The following is a 13,009-nucleotide window of genomic DNA, read 5'->3' on the forward strand; positions in this document are numbered from 1 at the left end:
CTTAAAGGGATCCTCGGACTTTTCCTCCAGCGAGTCAAAATCTCAGTGTTAGCTTGAAGCTAATGGTGCAGTAAAAAATGATGACATTAATGCTGAACAGAGATGAGTAAAGAGAAACCGTCTTTATGCAAATGAGCTAATGTTAGCAAGCTATCACGCAACATGACCTGCTAAATATCAGCAGCTAGCTTTGTCACATTAGCAGCACCTACAGTCTCACACAGCTGCTAACGGCTGCAGGCTGTTTCCTGTTTACATCTCACAGTATGTGACGCCATGAACTCGTAGTATTACTGTTTTCACATAGTACATAATAAAGTACATAAATACAGAGGGGCCTTTAAGAGGGAGAGACGTACACACACATTTCACCAAGAGAGGAGTTAGAAATGTACAATCTTTACATCGATATTCTAACACTTCAAAGTGAGATCCTCGTCTTACCGTGGGATTTGCAGTTTTTTCATTTCAAGTGCTGCATCTGTGAGGGCTTGTGCTCAAAGCCTTTCTCCTCTTATCTCCACCCTGAGCCCAGGATAAGACAGGACAGGACTTGCTGTTTTAACTTGGCCCTCTTTAGGCAGTTTGGCTCCTTGCCTGTATCCTATGCTGACCTGGAAATGAAAAGCTCGGAGTGAGGGCTGTGGAGCGATGACAGAGCTGTGTCCCCGTCTTCCTGACAGAGCTGATCTCTAATGCCGCTTTGCCTCTCCTTAGCTGTCAATCTGCTCTCCCTCCAACCGATAACTGGCTGCTCTCTCCGTCTCCTAATTGTGTCTCTTAAGCTTAAGTTTGTCATAACATATTGGTGCATGGCATCGTGGCGGTTATGAGCATGGACAGCCTTGACTGCTCTGACAGCTTGGTGCTTGCCAAGCTTATGCCTCAGATGCCCTGTAGTGAAACTGAAGATTTTTTTTTTTTGATCCTCGTCCATATTGCAGCGACATATTTTGCAGGAGGACAGAGAGTGAGACCACCTCCTCCGTCATCCTGCAGTGTCGCAGCAGTCCAGATTAGGTGTAGTGTTTGCACAGCATGGAGGCTCTCTGCTGTGGTCACCGGCAGAGGAATCTGTTTTCCTGGGGACGTTAACGTGCCAGCAGGGGCTTAATAACACATTAAGCCGGGAAGGAAATGGGCGTCATTAACGTGCAAAGGATGAAGCTGGTAATAACCTGCTTACTGGATGTAGGTAAGTAAACAGATCATTTGAGAGCAAGGTGTGCCATATGGAAACCTCCACAGCATCGGTGGCTAATTTCTGCAGCTCATAAGCTCCTCAATTACTGTGGAGGTACGGTAATATGGATACTGCTCCTCTCAGTCTCAGAGTCAACTAATTAATTAGGGGAGACGGAACCTGTCGTTCTGAACTGACATTACATCTACAAGGTTGCATGCAGATTACACTGCATCCACCAGATAATGACTCGCTGAAATATGAGAGAGATTAGCATTCTGCAAAACACACTGGGAACTGCTCAAAATGCTTAATTTACCAGCGTCAAAAACGATAAAGAATTCGCAAAAAACGGAGAACTAATAACGGAGTGAAGGCTGAGATCAGCGAAGACAAATTTAATCTAAAAAAAACATCTAAAAACTCTTTTTAAAAAAACTTAGTCTGCTCACTGAGCAACATCTTCTCCTGTAAACTAATGAAACAAAGTGTTAAGGCTCAGTTTTAGTTCACTCAGAGGCAGGGTTGTGAAAAGGTAAAAGGTTTTGATGGATGAAATTGAGGAGTGAGGGAATGATGAGGGGGCAGAGACGAGGCAGAGACTGGCTGGAGGTTGTGGGGGAAATGGAGGTCAGGCTGAGCGTAGAGGTGGAAGGGCAGCGGCACGAGGGAGGAGGGTTTCTGAGCCGCAGGAGCACGATTCAAGCACGAGAGATTCACCAACTGAGATGAAAAACACAGCAGAGTCTGTACAGCCCATCTGAGGAGGAACAACCTGGAGGAGAGGGAAAGGAGAGCCGGGGGTCTTTGTGCTGAGGCTGATTGGTAGATGAGCCGCAGGTGTGGAGATGAGTCAGGTGACTTATGAGCTGGCCACACCCTCAACACACACACACACACAGGGGGAGGAGGCACCAGGGAACACAGGGAAAACCTGGAGCTGTGATACAAAAAAACCACCTGGGAACTAAAACCACTCCAACACTGAAAAAACAGGCTCATGCCACTTGAGCTGTGTGAATATTTCCCTGCTCTCTTTATGTTTAAAGTGAAGCTCAGACTGGTTTGATATGAACAGAAACATGACGTGTTGCACTCTTCACCCTGGACGTTCAGCTCCGCTTTAAGAGACAGGATACGTTTCAGCGTCAGTACCTGGACTCCTGATATCACTGAGTTTCTGACCTGGGAGTCACACGGTCTCTCAGGATTCAGCCTCTTACTGAACATCTGATAAGACTGTTTGCTTTTCGATTGCCTGTTCCTTTTCCTGATTATGAACTTGTCTCATTCTGCAGGTGGTGAGGAAGTTTCTGTGTCCTCGCCCAGAAAATCACGAGTATCACGAGTATGAGCCGTTGAGGATTAGTTTCTGTTGTTATCTGCAACGTCCTCATAATGTATAAGAAAAAAACACTCAGATTACTAATAACGACATCAATAATCATGACAGAGGCAACGTGTAATCCACCTCAGGCGTCTGTTGCTTGTTATCTGCGGTGCAGGATGATTCGCTCTGTAGTGCATGAACATGTGATGAACCCTGAGGGTCTGATATTATTCTCACAGCCCTTCAGCTCCACCACACATACACATACAGACATGATATTGGTTTCCATTGCTGCGAGGTTGACGCTCAGTTCGAGAGACGTCGTCAGTAAAATGGAATTCAGTTCAAAGAGTTAGCTGTATTTAGCTGACGTGTACAAATAAATGATCAGTAAATTCAGGTCTCAACAATCACTGGACAACCAACCTCTTTAACCAACACTCGACTCGTCGTTTCAGAAACTACCAGCTGGTTTTTTCATGACATTTGTTGCAGATATTCATGGTCCCATGACCTTTACTCTGCACTTCACAAAATATTCACACAAATATCAGAAGCTAAAGGTTGGACTGGCCTGAAATTTGCTGAGCACATTTACACTTCTGGGAAGATGAAGTCTTTCCAGTTTGGAGAATGAGCTTTCCTCTGGCACCATCCACAGGTCAGAGAAACTACATCTGTGGAGCACATTCATGCTCCCAGAGGGAATAAAGAGGGTTTTCTGATTTTATGATGCTATGGCCTTTACAAAATGTTCATTTTTAGCTGTGTGGGGTCGTAACGATGAACAATAACAGCAGGATTTTAGACTGCGCCCTGTTCTTTTTATTGCCACAGTATTTTAAGCACTGTGCTCCGTTATATCTGAAAAAGAAGACATCTGCTGTGGAGCGTGGTGATGTTTATTAAACCCGTGTTTGAAACACTCACATGTCCTAAGTGCTGCAGTCTCACTGCTTTGGGAAAATGTGTTGAACTTTTCAGGCAATAAATCAAAGAAGAACGTCGCTGTGGCCAAGTTAAGTTGTTCCTACGTTCTCAGCCACCCAATCATCCAGCCATCATGGTTCTACTTTTCTATTAAATCTGTGTATTTACTGGCTCAGTCTGTTCGTGAGTCTTATCAGTTTTCACACTTATTAAATTTCCTGAGTCAAACCTTAATTCAAAAACACTCTGCTGCTGTGACCGTCCAAACACAGAGAGACCGTGAAGCATCAAACCTCTGGTCAAATGAGATCTAACCCAGTATGACCCACTTGCAGATTTTGATAAAAACAGCTCGGTGTCAGCCACCGTGTGAAGAGTGATTCAAGTGATTCTCTAGAGTTCTTACTTGACTATCCATGTGAGTATCTTCCTCCACAGTGGGCTGCTCCGCTCAGATGAAGAAGTAAACACCAACTCGTCTTCCTGGAAGATGAACACAGCAGGTCAGAAGAGGTGGAATGGGTTTGGAAATATTAAAACCATGCACAGAAAATCCAACTTTTTTTCTCTTATCGCAGGTAAAGCATGAGCCAGGATTTGACAAACTTTGCTGGCCAAAGCAGGTGAAATTATTAATGTTCCCACATTGTCCACAGATGTTTGGCCAGAGAGTCTTTGGTCTGAGCTGATTAAACCTGCATCTGAGCTGTAAACACAATCCCGACATATTATCAACGTAGAAACGATCAGGATCAATTTTCAGTCAGTTGAAATAATGTTAAAATGATGTTCATGTCTCTGAGCTCTTCAGTGTGGTTGTGTTCTGCTTCCTTAAACTGCAGAACTTGCTGTTAGAGGAACATATATCACCTGCAGTTTCCTGCAGCTGCTCTGAGGATCTCTTTATGTATTTTAACGCTCCACATAAGGAAGGAGAGATATTATTCAAAAACATTCACAGATGTCAGCTTTAAGTTAAAAGTACCTAGAATACACTTTGCTTTTTATGTGACTGTAGCTGCATCACTCAAACCTTCATACAACACAGGCTGGTGTTAAAGTCAAATGGTTTTTTCCAGATGACTGCAAATGCTGCTAATTTTCGCACTATTTCTTACCCAGCCATTTGTTTCCCCAAATTAATTAGCTTTATAGAGGTAAATTGCCCAGCCTCAGACGCTGTGTGGTGTCTGTCAGGGAGCCATGGATGAATGGGAAATGGTTTGGAAGGAAAAAGCTGCCAGATAAAAACCGAACAATAGAATCCCTGAATGCAATTAAGCAAAAGAATTAGAAGTCTCTGCAGTGAAAAAGAAATGTCCTGCCTCAGTAGATCCTCTCGCTCACGCAGGGAAAAAGAACTTTGGTGTACTGATAAAGTAAAGCCTTTCATTCCTCTGTGCCGGGAGCTCCTGGTGTCCAAGAATTGAGGAGAATTTCATACTTCATTTTCATGCTGGAGCTGTGAAGTCAGTGTGCATGATATTAAGAACACCTTCTTCACTCTGTGGTTCTATATTTTCCTCTCAAAACAGCAGGTGCCCTTTGAAAAAAAATGGATTTTACAAGATGTTCCACATGAACGCCGGCAAATCCTGACCCCTGTGCTTTTCATGTTTCTGCTAAATGTGGGTCTCCACCTCCATCTCCAGACGCTCAGGTCGATTGTGAAGCTCCTGGTGTTAAGTTTAAATCACCTGCATGTTTATTAAACTCTTTCTGGTAAATGTAACCCCTCAGGAACAGAGTATTATCAGATTTACACATCAAACAGCCGTCATGTTGGGATGTGGCTAATTAGTGATGATGTTAAGATCAGAGGAAACGTAAACATGTTCCTCCATTGTCACCAGGCAGCCGCAGCATCAGTGACGTGCACCAGGAGAAATCTATGCTCAGTATTTACCACAAACTGTCCTTAAAATGGGATTCATCAATGATCTGCCATGGCAGAAAGGTAAATAAGAGAAGGTCATGGTCATCAAAATATTAAAAAGCATCTCTCTTCTCCCACAGGATGAGATCCAGAGGCTAAACAAACATTCAACGGAAATAAACACAGTTTTCACATCATGTTTTACTCTGACATGGTCCACGCTCACATCGAGGGTCACGTCAGTCTCCCAGGTGAGCTGGACAAACGAAATGAAAACAGACTTTGGGTTTAAAAAACAGAGGCTGCTCACTGACGCTGTGTTTGTGCTGTTTGTCTGAGTGAAGCCAATATTATGTATGATATAGTAAGTGTTCCTTTCTGAGGGAATGATCCAGAAACCTGTGTGTGTTTGTAATTTATTTTGTGGCCGATGTAAACAACATGTGATCACAACACTGTGGCAGGATGACTGTATAATGCTGTGTGGGCTGCAGGGTACAGATGAGGTGTTTGGGGGGAAACAGCTTGAGATTATTTGGTTTCCAAATACAGAACAGAAAAAAAAAAGCACACAGCCTGCGGGAGGAAATTACAGTAAATAAGACGAGGACTGAAGCTCTGCTGCTACAGTTTACTGCTGCCAATACTCATTCACTGAGAAAAAGAGAAATAATTAAAATAAGCCTGTGACTTATTAAGTTCTGATGTACGACATGATCCTTTTTTTCAGGAACTGTCAAAGTGACACAAGAGAAACGTCGTTCGGGTTCAGGGACGTTTATCTGCAAATTCTACTCAAAAGAAAACATCCAGAAAAAGTTGACGCACAACTTTCAAGGCCGTCTTTACAAATTCACAATGAGAGGCCGGACTCGTCAGATTTTCATCTCCGGTTGTCACAGTTCTACATCATCATTAATTCATTTTACTCTCTCTCACTTAGCAGATGACACATTTCAAGCAGAGAGGCAGATGTACGAGCTGATTGATGTGATTTGTAGAACAGAAGCGTGCCATGCGTGGAACATTATATCACACCGTTTTGCATAGTTAGTCAGTTGGCATAAGACAGATGTTGTCAGGAAACAGAGGATGGTTTGACTTCTAAATGATCTCTTTTTGCTTCTCTTCCTGTTTGTAGTTTAGAAACAGAGCTGCTCTGTTTGATGTGAAAAACACCTTTAAATCTTTTTATTGTGGTAGCACAGTGAAGCTTAATGCAGAGGAAAGAGAGGAACATTATGACCACACCCACGACGTTTAGGCTTTTTAACCATGAATAGTGATTGAGGTAGAGATTGTTGTTTGATTTACATTTAATTAAAACACATGAACCTTATTTTAAAGACACATTCAGTAAAATCAAAAACAAAATGAATCACAAAACAAAAAAAATCTAATTTTTCCTTTAACTCATTAATAAATAACCAGCTGTATCTGAGCAGCATGTGGCCTCTGCACTTAGAGACTGGAGGTGTAGTCCTATATACTGGAACATACACGTATCATTCACTGTTCATTTTATTGCTTTGTCTGCTCTTTTACATGATTTTAGCAGCAGCAGCAGCAGCAGCAGCAGCGTGGCTCACCGCAGCATGCAGCATTTCTGAAAGCTTATTAGAAGCCCTGACGGCTTCGAGTCTGTGTTTTAATCCAGCGTAAACGTACTGTCTGTGACACTGACCAGTGATTACTGAAGAGCGACAAAGATAAAGATAGGATTGTTCATTGAATGTGAGGTGTTAGGGTGGTGGAGCAGGGCTTTGAGGCTGTCAGAGCCCTCAGGGGACCCTCTGAGAGATGAGGGAGGAAAGAGGAGGAGGAGGGATGAAACAGGACTGCAGGTCAGGAGGGTTACATACAATAAACATGTGCCAGGAAGAGGAGTGTTTGAGCTGTGGTCCTGCAGCTTCATCCACAGTGATTCAGCTGATAGGGAGGAAACATGTGATGGTACCAGGAACCAGATTTTAAATCCCACATCGAGGTTGTTGCTACATCAACTTTGCAACAGAGTCACTGAAAACTCAGTGAGTCCACGTCAGGGTACGGCACGTGTGCGATGAAGTACTGACGTTATTTCTCTCTCTGCTGCTCTCGTGTGAAACAACAGAGAATGAAGGAAGAAGAAAGTTTGCAAATGTGTGTTTGTTGCGTTTCTGGTCGACTGGGTCTATTACAGAGTAGCCAGCCGGCTCTGCAGTCATTACCAGCGTAGGCAGGCAACAACTGTGCTCGCTCTACCATCAGATCTCTGTTCTCTCTGCTCTGCTTTCTTTATCCAAAATCCGACCAACAGTTTGATTCATTTCATTCCTTCAGCTCAGAGGAATAAAGGGCTGTATGTTCCAGGTCATGAGGTGGAGTGAAAATATCAGGATCCAGCAACATGTGGAAATAATGAGTCTTAATATCTGAAAATGGTATAAAGAGCCTCTCTGCCTCTCTCATCATTTTCATCAGCCAGAGACGAGAATCTAACATGGACCCCTCTGTCATCTGTGCATATACAGCAGCTGAATGTTATTGTTTGTTGCTGACTTTTCCAGTAACCTTTACTTTTTGAAAATCCCATCCTGAGCACAGTCTTTGAGCACAAAGCCTAAAGGACATCCTTTGTTAAGGTGCTGAGCTTTTTTAATACCCTACACTTAGAGGATTAGAGGGGCTGCGTGGGTGGGGGGGTGCAGGCAGGTAAGTGAGACTGCGGGGTTCAGAGAGGTCCGCACCCGAACAAAACACTGGTCGGTCAGACACAGGGTACTGGGCGGTAACATTCTGCACCAACAGCCCTGGAGGAGTATCAGTGCTCACTGAAACACCGGGGACATTAGATCCACTCAGATGCTGTTTGATAGTGAAGTCGGCCACAGATGCAGCTAAAAGAAACTTCTGTGTTCACATGTTTCTGACTGATTTTTGAGCCGAGACCTTAATATTCAGAGTTTAAATACACTAAATTTCAAGGACGCCTTTGCAGTTTTTATCAGACCGATGCTGCGTGCACAGTGTGAGCTGCAGCGACAAAGAGGGCGACATGAAATCTGCTCTGAGAAAAATAACAGTCAGTGTTTCATTACTGTTAGTACAGCATGTTTCACTTGGGATAGTTGATGAGATGGAATATATGTTGTGCTTTTATAAATGTCAGGATGATGAGACAGAAATGTAGGCCATGTAACTGAGAATAAATTGAATATACAGAGCGAGCATGTCGTTTTTTACCAGATAATTAACCTCTGATCAAAGTGAAGCTCCAGTGCTGCCTATTAAATATAAGTGTCTGCTCAACATGAAGTATACTCAGGCTGTGTACACAGACAGTACAGTATATATAATATGACTGTGCTTTTGGAATATACTGTTATATATTGTCATTTCAGTGAAGAGACTCTCCACTGCTTGAAAAGACTGAGAACTTAAATGTCTCTATCACCAGCTGAGAAATAATTCTCCTGGTGCTCGACACTGAATTTTTTCTCTTTTCTTGTGGAGGAATTGATCTTCTTTTATAACAAGGTGAAAAATAGTTGCTGCAAATAATTTAAGGGTTAGATTTTATCACTTGATGTATGTTACATTGGATTTTAGACAACAGCGGAAATCAATGGACAATCACCTCTCAGCACATTATGTTGCTGAAAGTGGCTAAAAATCCTTCTGCTTATTAAGGATTTGTGTCCTTCCATCCACAACAACATAATGGTGTTTTGTATCAGCAGTTATACAAGAACATAATAGACTGTCGACTGCCCTCTACATCTGTTGCCAGTTGGAGAGTGACAAGTTGATTTATGGGACTTAGGAGGAACAGTAATGAATCAATTAGGTTGATAAGATGCGCTCCTCAAGGTCACTGTCCACTGATTCATATACATCCACTCCCTGACTGTAAATCTGATTAATACATGCAGAATGAGAACGAACACATCAGCAAATGACCGTACAAAGACCTGACAAGCGCCGTCATCTTCATCCTGTGTCACCCTTACATTAGCTTTATTTATAGTCTTTAAAACAGAGCAGAGCAGTTTCCGCTCATTTAAACGTCATTAAACTGATCGATTCACTTCAGTTTTCATACGTTTTCATTGAGAGTTCTGCAGCTCTGACGGAGAACAACTGTGATTAGAAACACGATTTTAAAAATAACTAATCAGAGAAGAGGAGGCCTGGGCTGAAAGATTGTAGTGTCAGATTAAATTCTAGTTTTCTAATTATTATGCCGTCTTAATCACAACTGGTGCACAGAATGTTTGTGTCTTATCTTGTTTCCTATTCGGTGAACACAGCTGAATAATGTGGGCCCTGCAGAAGAAGCAGCTGCACATCACACGTTTGTCTGAATGTTTCTAAAACGCAAACGAGAAACAGATTTTCTAGTCGAGTAGAATAGAATGTGTAGAATTGTCTTCAACCCATTTAACAGTTTGTGGAAAAACACACACAGCACATAACAACAACTACATGAAATTTGAACGTGATAAAACACGTTGCATTCATCCTGGAGCCTGATGAAGGTCAGTGTTCCCTCTGTTTTAGCTCTGTGTTTGGTCTCCTCCACCTCCTGAGACACTCTCTCACTGTGTGTCTGCTGTTTGGGTATAAACAGGCAGGAAACTCTGGCTTTTTAGAAAACGCCTGCCTGCTGCTGACACTGAAAACAACACTGTGAGAGCAGAGAGAGCGAAGCACGACGCTTACGTTCTGGAAAACACTCAATCTGTTCATCAGTGAAAAACAGTCTGTGGATTAATCAGCGTGTCCTTTGTCGTCAGAGACCGTCGACAACAGGGACAGTGATGGTTTCTCCCTCTCACCCTGTGTTCACACAACTTTCCCTTCAATTTGTGAATTCCACCGACGAACCAACTATCCCCCTTTACTTCTCCTACTTTGTGCACCAGGGGACCGAATTTAATTTAGTCTCGAAATGAATCCGTCACCTGTAGTCACGGGCAATTTCTCCAGTTTAACAGAGGGACCAGCGACTGCAGAGATTCCATTGATTGGTCACAGGAAACTAAGAACTTCCACTTTGCTCAGCAAAACGCTTCAGACTCCTTCCTGTGGAGGCCATTAGCTCTGTGATCAGACGGAGTAAAGACGGGCAGGCTTTACCAAGGCTGAGGCTGTTAAACAGAGCCGGGCTGTGGGTTGCAGCTTTCATTGATGCTGCTGCTGAACGTGCTCGAGCTGCGTGAGACACCCATCGTGACCCAGCGGGGAGCTCAGGGGGAGAAACTATTTAGCCAGCTCAGCGTATACACCGAGAAGCCGCCATTACAGCCCATTTGCAAACACAGGCAGTGGGATTTGATGCTGTTGTTTGAGTGAGCCAATTTAATTTTACTGCTCAGTATGGCTCAAGGACAATATCAGTTAGTTTGTCTGCACAAATGCCTTGTGGTGCTCCCACATCTCTGTTTCTGTAATGTCAGACGTGTTATTTTCTCCTTTATCTGATTTTTTTTTTAGCCATAATGAGCCAACAATATTTCCAGCAAATGCTCCGAGGCTCTGAGAGAAAAGGTCTAATTCTGCAAAGTGGTAATCTGATATTGCAGCATGCAGGCATGTCAGCAGTTTGAAAGCCAGCTTCTTTACACACACTCCTTCATAACCTCTGAATCATTCCAGGCATCGTAAGATGAAACTTTAATAATCCCCATGATGAAAGTCGATCTCGATATATGTTCCAAAGATATAAAAGACAGATCTGATACTAAACTGCTCCCACACTCACAGCTCAGGTACAAAACACATTCATTACTGAAAACACAACGTGCACACACTGACAGGTGTGAAACATGACCTGTGCTACGTGTTACTGTACACAGCTCCTTCATACTGTTAACAGCTGACTTCATCAACAGTCCTGTCTGAGCTTAAATCAGAACTAAAGGGATTAGCTGCAGATAAACAGAATCTCCAGGAGACAGGGTGGAGAATTACTCTGGAGTATTTCACCTTCGGACCGTGTGACCAGCTTCTACAGGTGAACAGGTGTTTGTAGTTTACAGATCTCTGCTCACATTAACAGCAGACAGAAAACACCAGAGCAGCAGACTGTTTACAGCAGGAAATGTGTTTTTCTTTCTTCTGTACTTTGTGGCTGAGATAGAAGAGAAGCCTGTTTTGACACTGTTGTACCTGCGCAGCATAAAGCTGTGAGTCATAGGTTCAGGCTGGGACTTTTAGATGTCCCTGGAAATCTGGTTTTCAAGCTCGCAGCAGCTTTGTCTGTCACGTCCTCACACTATGGAAGAATCCACAAGGATCTTACATAGTCACATCACGTGACTGAGGACAGTTCACTCGTCATGTCCAGGCCGTGTGGTGATACCAGACTTCATTTCCTTCTTCCTACCACAGCTGAAGAAATAAAGCATCTTATTTATGGGTAAAGTAAAACAGTGACTCTGAGCGAGGACACTACAACAACACGTCTGACCTCAGACTCACAGTAAAGTTTGTTCCTCTGTCGGGACTGAAACTCCACCACAAACACCCAATTACACTGAAATCTTTCATTTTGTTTGGACGCGGCGCACAGTGCAGGCTGTACCGGCAGTTAATGGACCTTTTTCTCCACAGCCATTTTACCTTGTCACAGCAGGTGAAACACATTTCCTTAACAATGACTCAGCTCCATCAGGTGTCCCAGTGAAGTGGTTCTCCTGAGGCAGCATCAACACCAGGGCTGCAGTCAAACATTTAGAGACGAGCTCTGATCATATTTATATCACAACTGTTTCAGCAGGACTTGATGATAAACATAGTTTACGTTGAACGACTGATTCTGTCTCTTTTAATAGGTTCCTGACTCTGTCGTGGTTGTAGTAATTTTACTGACAGTGAGACCAGCGTGTGTGAAACAGGACACGAGTGTTTAACACCAGGATTCATTTAAATGAATGCCTGAACATGTCAGACCTCTGTTTGAAGATTCATCTTCTTCACCTCATAATTAAGACAAATGAAGAGCTGGGCTTGTTGTTTAACGCCCTCGCTCTGATCGTAAATTCAAAACTGAGCGCTAATTGCAATTAGTGGAGTTCTGCTAACATGTAAAGAAGATAACCTGCTTGTTATTCCCTGTTGTCTCTCTGTGTCCTCTGATTGTCCAAACAACGACTACACTCAGTAAAGTTTATCTCCAAATTACACTGTTCTGTCTCCATCTCATTCCTGCAGACTGAACATCTGTGCGTGGATGTACGCTCAGGACTCAAGCAACATATGGTCCCAAATTGTTTATCAGGCATGAATGGTTTACTGTATATTAGAGGCTGGTGCTGAATTAGCGAATAAAAGAACAAAGTCTGTGCGTGGTGATAAAACATCTTCCTCCAGAGTGTCTGAGTCTGCTGTGATTTATGGATTAATGCTGCTCTCTACTCTCTGCTGTTTACGAGGAAACGTTTTGGTCAACTGCATAAGAAAGGAAGGAAGCTCAGAAATCATGATTAGTGTCTTCATCAGTTTGGTCGTCGGTGTATTGTTGAACAGTAAAAAACAATGCGTAGTTACATTATTCATGTGGATTTTGTCCTGCAGCCATGCAAAATCAGGATCTCTGGAGACGGAGATGTTGTGTGTGTTGGAGGCTGCTCATGAACCAGTTTAATATAAAGTAAATGATGCCTGCTATTTTCAGCTATTAGAATAAGGTCAGAGCTATTTTACG

At 43.0% G+C, this 13,009-nt stretch overlaps 1 long non-coding RNA gene across 1 annotated transcript in view; it reads right to left on the minus strand.

The window, feature by feature from the left end:
• Positions 1–3,776: 3,776 nt before the first annotated feature.
• LOC108874581 (uncharacterized) overlaps positions 3,777–13,009 on the minus strand; it is a 50,540-nt gene continuing 41,307 nt past the window's right edge. The window contains exon 5 of the long non-coding RNA XR_007814010.1: positions 3,777–3,926. This is a non-coding gene — a long non-coding RNA (uncharacterized LOC108874581). The remainder of the gene's footprint in view (positions 3,927–13,009) is intronic.

Source organism: Lates calcarifer, linkage group LG2 (assembly GCF_001640805.2).
Source record: "Lates calcarifer isolate ASB-BC8 linkage group LG2, TLL_Latcal_v3, whole genome shotgun sequence".
In the NCBI taxonomy this organism is placed as follows: Eukaryota; Metazoa; Chordata; class Actinopteri; family Centropomidae; genus Lates; species Lates calcarifer.